This window comes from Callorhinus ursinus, unplaced genomic scaffold (assembly GCF_003265705.2).
Source record: "Callorhinus ursinus isolate GAN/ISIS: 27379988/994484 unplaced genomic scaffold, GSC_fseal_2.0 scaffold64, whole genome shotgun sequence".
Taxonomy (NCBI): Eukaryota; Metazoa; Chordata; class Mammalia; order Carnivora; family Otariidae; genus Callorhinus; species Callorhinus ursinus.
This window is the reverse complement of record NW_027397126.1, coordinates 4,418,550-4,429,913: the sequence shown is the minus strand read 5'-3', so window position 1 is coordinate 4,429,913 and position 11,364 is coordinate 4,418,550. Positions and strand designations below refer to the sequence as shown.

General features: G+C 37.1%; 1 pseudogene; it reads left to right on the top strand.

Annotated features, from left to right (window-relative positions):
- Nucleotides 1-10,244: 10,244 nt before the first annotated feature.
- On the top strand, nt 10,245-11,161 carry LOC112815514 (sorting nexin-11 pseudogene; annotated as a pseudogene).
- The last annotated feature ends 203 nt before the right edge of the window (nt 11,162-11,364 follow it).

Genomic DNA, 11,364 nt, shown 5'->3' with positions numbered 1-11,364 from the left:
GCTCCTCCTGGGTGAGGAAGGGGAGTCTCCCCGGATCTGCCACTTGTTGGGTCCCTGCTGGAAGAGCAGTGGCCCGACTGTTCCGCGTATCCCAGTTTATGGCAACCCCGAGCTGAGAGCCCACTCCTCAGCTCTGTCTCTGCAGCCGCTTCCCTGCTCTGATACCTGGGAGCTCTGCCACACTCAGGCACCCCTGGTCTTTCTGTGACCCTGAGGTTCCTGAGACCACACTGTCCCAGCGAGGGTTCCACCGCCCACTTAGCCACTGGAGCGATGTCCCTCAGCGGAGCGGACTTCTAGAAGTTCTGATTTTGTGCTCTGCTGCTCTATCACTTGCCAGAAGTGGCTGATGGAGGCCCCCTCCACCGCCATCTATCTTCCCGAGTATCGCCTCAGATTCACTTCACACGTCTTACCTTCCAGAAAGTTGTCACTTTTCTGTTCAGAGAGTTACTGCAATTCTTTTCTTTGCTCTCCTGTTGAGTTCGTAGGTGTTCAGAATGGTTTGATCCCTATCCAGCTGAATTCCTGGGACCAGATGAAATTTAGGTCTCCTACTCCTCCGCCATCTTGTTCCTCCTCCCAGATGCTTGTCATTTTTGAGGGGTTTTTATGGTTGTTTGTTGTTTTATTGTTTTGGACAGGGACTATTTCAGTAGCTTCCTAATTGGTCTCTCTCCATTTGGCCTTTAGGGATAACATTTTTATTATTAAGTGCCTACTACAATATTTGATACACATTAGGTGTTCAGTGTGAGTTAGATCTTTCTCTCTCATCCTCAGAGCAAACTCATAGCACTAGGCTTGATCCAAAATGAAACTCACCCTGTGACTTGATGACTTGTTGACTCTTCTTTTGAGAAAAGATTCATTTGGAAGTGAAAATTAGATTTTTTTCTGGCATCTCTGCTCTCCCATTTACTTATTGCACCTTTTCTCTTTTGCTTGGATTTCAGAGTACTTTGCTTTCCACTTCTCTTTACCTAGCACTGTTCTTGGGATAAGATATGACTAACACCATCAGGATGATTAAGCTTAAGGAGAGTAGATCTTAAAAGTCCTCATTACCAAAAAAATAGTGTGTGAGGTGATGGATGTGTTAATTGACCTTATTATGGTAATTGTTTTGCAATATATACATATAACAAATCATCATATTATACATCTTAAACTTATGCAATGTTATATGTCAATTATATCTCAATAAACCTGGAAAAATCAGTGCTGTGTATAGCAAAGCAATGAGTTATTAGTTTTAGTTGCCAGGGGATTTTTTTCATGGAAAAGTACATTAAACATGGCTTCTTTCAAAAGGATTAGTGTTTTAAAAGATTCTAAAGCCTCAAGCTAAAGGAGAAATTCTCTAATAGAATATGGGGACTCAGTAATTGGTTAATGGAATTGTTTGTGGATGGTTTTGGGGGTGCCCTGAAATCATAGCCATTTCCGTGACCTGCTCCCATTCTCAGGCTGGCTCTGTACCTTGTTAAAAGTTACTGCTATAAACAGTGATTATTTAAGTCTTCTCTCCTGTTTGGAGTGCAAGGCAGATTGCAATGGTAGCTCAAGTGCCTTCTGCCATCAGGTTCAGATGGAGTTCAGTTTCCTCCAGTGGCTCCCAAATTATTTTAAATAGTCAATTAATACCCATATCACTGTTGGTGAATTACAATAAAATATCACTGACTGAATAATTTTTTCTTTTCTGGGATTCCAAAAAAACACATATCAAAAAACTTGATATTGTCCTTAACTCATATGTCTCTGTTCATTTTTTCAGCTTTTTTTCTTCTCTGTGCTTTAGTTTGTATAGTTTCCATTGCTATGCCTTCTTTTACTGATCTTTATTTCTGCAGTTTCTAATTTATTATTAATGCCATCCAGTGTATTTTTAAATTTCATATATTGTTTTTCATATCTGGAAGTTCCATTTGGTTCTTATTTATAGTTTTAATATGTCTTTACAACTCTCAAAATCATAGGACTACCTATATAATCTAACATTTCAGTTTAACCATTAGTTACAAATTGTTTTGTACTCTGGGTTTTATATTCACTTTTGAGTTTGAATCTTAGTAATCATTTTACCAAGAGAGCCTAGTTAGACCTCTGTGATTAGTTCAAATCCTTCCTAGCACTTGTATTTTTCCTTCCTAGCACTCATCAGTGCTGTAATAATATACATTTGAGTGCAATTTAATTAACATCTATCTTGTTTAGTAGACTGTATGAACATGTCTCTTTATCATCAGTCATATATCTTCAGCACTTGGAGCATTGTGGTACCAGGCATATTGTTTACATTCACATATTTCAACAATGCTTCCAGGAGACTGAAAGACTTAGAATGTATACTCAAATATTGTCCATTTGAAGCCTTCAGATTAAGAAAAAAAAGCCCCAGAGCTAATGGTGTATAACCTTGCATAAAATAATCAGGACCATCATGGATCATTTTTGTAACTTTTCAGAACTTGAAAGTTATAATTTGTAAAAGTATTATAAGGCATATCTTGAACTTATTTATTGATTTTGTTGTTTGTGAAATACATTCCTCTCAATTAAAAAAAGAAACAGCCATAACATGCTATATAATGTATTAATATTCATACTTTCAATTAATATTTGAAGAATACACAGAATCTTAATTTTCTCCCATTTTAAACAGGGAAAATATAACTTCTTTCTCAGAAAATCAATAAAAGTATTATACCAACTAATTAGTTTGTGTTTTAGTTGACCAGGCCAAAGTTTAGACTTTAGGAATTGCCAGAAAAGCCTTTTTGTTAATTTATTTATTTGACACAGATAGAGAGAGAGAGAGATAGGCAGGAAGAGGGAGAGGAGAAGCAGACCCCACTGAGCAGGGAGCCGGATGAGGCACTCGATCCTAGGACCCTGGGATCATGACCTGAGCCAAAGGCAGACACTTATCTGAGCCACCCAAGCGCCTCCAGTAAAGCCATTTTTATAATGATGCCAATGTCATTACCACTACCCTGCCAGCACTGCCACTTACTGAATATCAGTTAATGATCAAGTCAGTAATGTATCTATATATACTATCTTGAATCATTAAAACATTCCTATCTGATTGGTATTATTATCTCCTTTTTGTAGTTATGGAGAATGAGACTTTGAGTAGCTAGTCACTTGCCCAAGATCACACAGCTATAAGTGTCCAAGTTGTTGTTTAAATCCATGACCAAGGCTCACAAGTATTGGCTTTTATTTTATTCTGTTAACATGTTCATAGCATAAAATGTACCATTTTAGCCATTTTATAGTGTACAATTCAGTGATACCTAATACATTTAGAATGTTGTACAACCATCACTATTTAGTTCTGGGACATTTTCATCACCTCAAAATAAAACCCTATACTCATTTAGCAGTCATTTCTCATACCCTCTCAATTGATTTTTAAGTATTGATTATGGACTCTGCAAATCTGCTCCAGTTGTTCATTTGCTCTAAATTTTTTGTGAATAAATTTTAAAGGATTGTCTGCAAATGATCATGTCATCTGTGAACAGAGCTAGTTTGCTTCCTTTCCAGTTTGAATGACTTTCTGTTTCTTGCCTAACTTCTCTGGCTAGAATTATCTGTACATTATTGAGTAGCATTGGTGAAAGTCGGCATCCTTGTATTATACTGATCTTAGACGGAACACTTGAGTCTGACAGTATATGTAAGTTCTCCACAGTGCCTTTATCATGGTGAGAAATTTCCCTTTTATTCCTACTTTGCTGAGTATTTGTGTTATGAAAGAATGCTCAATTTGGTCAAATGCTTTCTTTACATCAGTTGAGATGACCATGCATTTTTTCCCATTTATTCAATTGACATGGCTTATTAAATTGAGTGATTTTTATATTTTGAAATATGAAATACATCACTTTCATTCTCACAGTAAACCCTCGTTTGACATGTATAATCCTTTTGATATGCTGCTGGATTTGATTTGCTGGTATTTTATTGAGGAAATTTTTATCTATATTCATAAGGGATATTGGCCTCTAGTGGTTTTTGTTTGTTTGTTTTTACTATGATATGTTTGTCTGGCTTTAGTATGAGGTTAATGATGGTTTCACAGAATGTGGGAGACTGAAGGCCTAGGAGCAGGAACCCATGAAAGGCCTGAGACCTGAAACACAAGGTCCAAGACCTGAGATAAAAACCTTAGCTTGAAGATCTAAGATCCAAGGATGGGAGGTCCGAAACACACATAAAGACCCAGGACTCCAGCCACTGCAGATGGACAGAAGACCCAAGAGAGAAAGATATCTCAAGGCTAAATTAGGTGGGAAGCTGGAAGCCCATGACCCAGAATCCAGGAAGGATAGAAGCCCTAAGACCAAAGGAAATCCCAAGTTGAGAATGCTAAATCCCAGCTTTTTTCTACTATCGTCCCTACTCTTGGACATTTTCATTTCTCCCTTTCCTGTTCTCATGTGTCCATTTAAGCCCACTTCTTTTGAGATGCCCTTTTTGATATTGCTATTTCATTAAGGAAACATATCTTTAGGTTGACAATATTATGCCTGAGCTGATCTTAAGCCAATTTTGATCACAGTTTTGAGGCATTTATTGAATGTTTGTTTTTTTTAATTTCCATTTCTCTTCATCTCCACTCCACTTGAGAGAGACATATAGGTAACATTGTATTTCAGATCTCCCTTTTCCTTAGAAGCTCTAGTCTGATAAGGAAAGGAAAGCATCAGGCTGATGAGGGGAGAAAAATGTGATAGGCTATCTAGAGAAAATGTGAAGAGATGTTCTAGGCCAATGGGAAGAATTAGACAAGAAATACCCAGATGTGCCAGCCTGTTGAGAATCACCAGCCAGCAACACCTTATTTTTTTGATCTTGGTTTCTGGCATCCTCAGACTACCACTACTGATAAGAATAAGAGAACAATGCTATCATCATCTGATTTTTATGGTATAGTGAAATTGTGAACACATCCATTTTTAAAGGAAATGGCTTTGTCTCTATCCTTCTACATAAAAGGGAATCTATGCCAAAATGCTCTGATGAATGGGAAGATACACTTTGACTTGTGAACTGATGTGAAATGCAGAATCTTTGAGCTGTGAGTGTTTTGAAGATTGAAAAATCTTGCTCAGCATGGGTGACCACCAAAAGCAATCTAAAGCCATCTACATGTCACAACTGAGACAAATTGGGGAATGTGTTGTCTAATGTCAAATAAAATGTACTGTTTTGAAAGAAAAAAGAATGAGTTAGGAAGTATTCACTTCTACCTTCTGGAAGAGTTTGAGAAATATTGGTGTTAATACTTGAAAATTTTGTAGAGTACTCATTATTAAAGCCATCTGGTCCTGGCCTTTTCTTGTGTGCTGTTTGATTGTTGATTTAATCTCTATATACTATACATCTATTCAAATTTTATTTTTCTTCTTGAGTTGATTTTGGTAAGCTGTGTGTTTTTAGGATTTTGAGTCTTTCCTCTTTTTCTCTTAGTCTTGATAATGATTTGTCAATTTTGTTAATCTTTTCCATGAACAAACTTTTGGTGTAATTGATTTTCTCTATTGTGTTTCTATTCTCTATCCCATTAATCTTTACTCTGATCGTTATTATTTTCTTCCTTCTGCAATTTTTGGGTTTAGTTTGCTCTTCTTTTTTTAGTCTCTTCAGGAGTAAAGTTATGTTAAATATATGCATTTATAGCTAAAAGTTTCCCTTTGAGCACCACTTTCTTTGCATCCCATAAATGTTGGTATACTGGGTTTTCATTTTCATTTGTCTCAAAATATTTTCTAGTTTCTCTTGTGATTTCTTCCTTGACCTATTGGTTATTTAAGAATGTGTTGTCTAATTTCTATATATTCCTGAATTTTTCAGTTTTCCATCCGCTATTGAGAGGATAGTTTGCATGATTTCAATCTTTTAAAATGTATTTGTACTTTATAAGCTTAAATAGTCTATGCTGGAGAATGTTCTGTGTGCACTTGAGAAAAGTGTGTATTCTATTCTTGTTGAGTGGAATGTTCTGTGTATTTTTGTTAAGTGTAACTGGTTTATTGTGTTGTTCAAGTCCTCTATTCCCTTCTTGATCTTCTGTTAGTTGTTCTAGCCACTATTGAAAATAGAATATTGAAGCCTCCACATATTATTGTACAACTATCTGTTTATCCCTTCAATTCTGTCATTCTTGCCTCATATTATTTTGGGGCTTTGTTATCACATGTGTATATATTTATAACTGCTATGTCTTCTTGATGAATTGACCCTTTTATCAATATGTAATGTCTTCTTGATGAATTGACCCTTTTATCAATATGTAATGTCCTTCTTTGTCTCTTGCAACAGTTTTGACTTGAATTGCATTTTGTCTGATATTAATATAGCCATCCCATCTTTCTTTTGTTTACTATATGCATGCAATATAATTTTTATTTATTTTTTATCATCCTATTTGTGTCTTTCAGTCTAAATTAAATATCATGTAGTCAGCATGTAGGTAGATCTTTTTGCATTCATTCTGCCAATCACTATTCTTTAATTGGAAAATGAATCATGTCTACATTTACAGTAATTACTGGTAAGGAAAGACACTTCTACCACTTTGCTTTTTGTTTTCTATACATCTTACATATTTTTGTTCCTCAATTCCTCCATTGCAGCCTTTCTTTTGTGTTTTAATTGATTTCCATAGTGTACTGTTTTTATTATCTTCCCAAGTATATTAAAAGATGCTCAATATCACTAATTATAAAGGAAATGCAAATCATCACTTCACACCTATTAGGATAACTATTATCAAAAAGTCAAAAGATGATAAGTGTTGGCAAGGATGTGGAGAAAAGAGAACCCTTGTGCATTTGTTGGTGGGAATGTAAATTGGTACAGCCATTATAGAAGACAATATGGAGGTTCCTCAAAAAATTTAAAATAGAACTACCATTTGATCCAGCAACCCACTTCTTGGTATATATTCCAAAAGAAATAAAATCACTATCTCAGAGAGATATCTGTACTCCCGTGTTTATTGAGCATTATTCCCAATAGCCAAGACATGGAAACAATTTAAATTTCTGTAGACAGAAGAATGGATGAAGAAAATGTGGTATAGATATAAATGGGATATTATTTAGTCATAAAAAAAATAAATCCTGCCATTTGCGACAACACAGATGAATCTGGAGAACATTGTGCTAAGTGAAATAAGCCAGACACAGAAAGACAAATATTGTGTGGTCTCACTTTTGTGTGGGATGTAAATAAATAAATAAAGTAGAGTAAAATAAAATAAAATAAAAAAGCTGAATTCATAGTAACAGAGAGTAGAATGGTAGTTACCAGGAGCTGGGGGTTGGTGGAAAAGGGAAGATTCAAAAAAAAGTAGAATAGTGGTTTCTGGGGACCAGGGGGAGAAAGTCATAGGGAGTTATTACTTTAGAGGTTCAGAGTTTCAGTTTTGCAAAATGAAAAGAGTTGTGGAGATGGATGATGGTGATGGTTGCATGACAATATGGTTGCACTTAATATCACTGAACTGTATACTTAAAAATTGTTAAGATAATAAATTTTATATTACATGTATTTTACCACAATAAAAGATCTTAAAAAGAGATTTTTCCATTTCATCCAGTTAGTCAAATTTATTGCCCAAAATTATTCCTAGTATTTCCTATTATCTCTTTAATTTTGTAGAATTTTTAGTGATGGCCACTCTTTTGTTCTTGATATTGGTAATTTGTGTTTTCTTTCTTAGTCTTTCTCAGTCCAGCTTTTTTCAGTCCGGCTTATTGATTTTATTGGTATTTTCAAAGAAACAGATTGTGGTGTCATCGATTTTTTTGTTATTTTTTTCAATTAATATTTAATTGATTTTGCTTTTTTTCTATGCTTTGCTTTTATCATTTTACTTTGGCTTTAATTTCCTCTTCCTAGTTAAAAAAAAATTTTAGGTGGGAACCCAAATCCCTGGTATTAGATCTTCCTTATTTTCCAAAATAATTATTGAAAGCTATAATTTTCCCTCTAATCACTACTTTAACAGTACCCCACAAAGGTTAATATAATGTATTTTTATTATTACTCTTTCAAAATAGTGTCTAAATTCTCTTGGGATATTTTCTTTGTCTCTTGTAGTATTTAGAACTGCATTGTTTATTTTCGAAATATTTGGTATTTTCCTAGTCATGATATTATTATTGATTTCTAATATAATTTATTTGTGCTAAGAGAACAGATTCTGTATTAGTTAAATCTTTTTAAGGTTATTTAGACTAGTTTTATAAGAATAGATTCTAGTTAACATAATATGTGCCCTTGAAAAGAATATGTTATTCTGCTGTTGCTGGGCACAGTGCTCTGTAAATATAAATGAAGTGGTCCATATATACAATGGAATATTACTCAGCCATCAGAAAGGATGAATACCCAACTTTTACATCAACATGGATGGGACTGGAGGAGATTACACTAAGTGAAATAAGTCAAGCAGAGGAAGTCAATTATCATATGGTTTCACTTATTTGTGGAACATAAGGAATACCATGGAGGACATTAGGAGAAGGAAGGGAGAAATGAGGGGGGGAGATCAGAGGGAGAGATGAACCATGAGACACTATGGACTCTGAGTAACAAACTGAGGGTTCTAGAGGGGCAGGGGGTGGGGGGATGGGTTAGCCTGGCAATGGGTATTAAGGAGGGCACGTACTGCATGGAGCAGTGCGTGTTATATGAAAACAATGAAGCATGGATCACCACATCAAAAACTAATGATGTATGGTGACTAACATAACATAATAAAACAAAATTTAAAAATATATATATATAAATGAAGTCAATGTCGTTCATACTGTTGTACAGAACTTTTATGTCATTACTTTTTTGCTGTTCATTTAGTTGTTCTATCAACAGGAGATGAGTGTGTTGAAAAATCCAACCATGAAGGCAGAATTGTCTATTTTCTACTAATTTCTGTCCATTTTTCCTTCACAGTTTTTGAAACTTTGTTAATAGATGCACAGTCATCTATTATAGTTACATCTTCCTAGTAAATTGACATATTATTATGAAATATTTATCTTTATTTCTAGTACTACTTTTTATCTTGAAATCTATTTTATCTGATATTAATGTAGCTATTCCCTAATTCTAATCCTTATTCTTCGCATAGTGTATCTTTTCCCATCCATTTACTTTCCTTTTTCCCATCCATTTACTTTCTCTTGTTTTAATTTTATTTTATTATATTATGTTAGTCACCATACAATATATCATTAGTTTTTGATGTGCTGATCCACGATCCATTGTTTTCATATAACACCCAGTGCTCCATGCAGTACGTGCCCTCCTTAATACCCATCACCAGGCTAACCCATCCCCCCACCCCTTGTCCCTCTAGAACCCTCAGTTTGTTTCTCAGAGTCCATAGTCTCTCATGGTTCATCTCTCCCTCCGATTTCCCCCCCCTTCATTTTTTCCTTCCTTCTCCTAATGTCCTCCATGCTATTCCTTACGTTCCACAAATAAGTGAAACCATATGGTAATTGACTTCCTCTACTTGACTTATTTCACTTAACGAAATCTCCTCCAGTCCCATCCATGTTGATGTAAAAGTTGGGTATTCATCCTTTCTGATGGCTGAGTAACATTCCATTGTAGATATGGAGCACATCTTTATCCATTCATCTGTTGAAGGGCATCTCAGCTCTTTCCACAGTTTGGCTATTGTGGACATTGCTGCTATGAACATTGGGGTACATATGGCTCTTCTTTTCACTACATCTGTGTCTTTGGGATAAATACCCAGGAGTGCAATTGCTGGGTCATAGGTAGCTCTATTTTTAATTTTTTGAGGCACCTCCACACTCTTCCAAAGTGCCTGTACCAACTTGCATTCCCACCAACACTGTAAGAGAGTTCCCTTTCTCCACAACCTCTCCAACATTTGTTGTTTCTTGCCATGTCAATTTTTGCCATTCTAATTGGTGTAAGGTGGTATCTCAGTGTGGTTTTGATTTGAATTTCCCCGATGGCTAATGATAATGAACATTTTTTCATGTGTCTGTTAGCCATTTGCATGTCTTCTCTGGAGAAGTGTCTGTTCATGTCTTCTGCCCATTTTTTGACTTGATTATTTGATTTTTGGGTGTTGAATTTGAGAAGTTCTTTATAGATCTTAGATACCATCCATTTACTTTCATTCTCTATTTGTCCTTACATGTAAAATGTGTCTCTTTTAGAAAGTATGTAGATATGGTGCGGCTCTGGCGGTGTTGCTGTGGGGAGTGGGTGCTGCTCTCAGATGTTTTCTTCCAATGGGCTTTCAGTGTAGGATGTTGGAAAACCAAGAGCAGGAGGTAAGTGTGTGGTCTCCAGGAAACAGGAGGTGATCACTGTGCATGTTCAGGACCCCCGTGTGCAGAATGAGGGCTCCTGGAATTCTTATGTGGATTATAAGATATTTCTCCATACCAACAGCAAGGCCTTTACTGCCAAGACGTCCTGTGTGCGTCGCTGCTACCGTGAGTTTGTGTGGCTGAGGAAGCAGCTACAGAGAAATGCTGGTTTGGTGCCTGTACCTGAACTTCCTGGGAAGTCAACCTTCTTTGGCAGCTCAGATGAGTTCATTGAGAAGCGGCGACAAGGTCTGCAGCGCTTCCTAGAAAAGGTCCTGCAGAGTGTGGTCCTCCTCTCAGACAGCCAGTTACACCTCTTCCTGCAAAACCAGCTCTCGGTGCCAGAGATAGAAGCCTGTGTCCAGGCCCAAAGTGCCATGACTGTTTCTGATGCCATTCTTCACTATGCTATGTCAAACTGTGGCTGGGTCCAGGAAGAGAGGCAGGGCTCTTCTCACCTGGCTAAAGGAGACCAGCCGAAGAGTTGCTGCTTTCTTCCAAGATCAGGCAGGAGGAGCTCTCCCTCACCACCTCCCAGGGAAGAAAAGGACCATTTTGAGGTGTGGGCTCCTGTTGTTGACTGTGAAGCTTCTTCCTTGGAAAGCCCCCCTCAACCACCCTCCCCCTCACCCTCATGCTGTGATTTTGCAAGACCTGATGAGGAAACCTCTGCTCCTCAGCCTGTGAGGAGGGCCGTGGGAGGGGACCATGCTTTGCCTTTGGACCCTGGGCAGTTAGAAAGGGTTTTAGAAAAATGAGCTCTGGTCCGAGCGCTGGGTTCTGCTCCGAGGCAGAGAAGACTCTGGCAAGGAGGCTTGCTGGGGTGGGAGGGGGCTCAGGGTAGGTGTTGGGGAGGCTGGGCCACTTAGTGTCTTACGGTCATCTCTGCTCAGGTTGGTGGCACAGAGGTCAGTCACCACAACTCCTCAAGTTTCCTCCATAGGATTAAACACTGGACGGTTGTAAGTTAGGCATAAGGCCC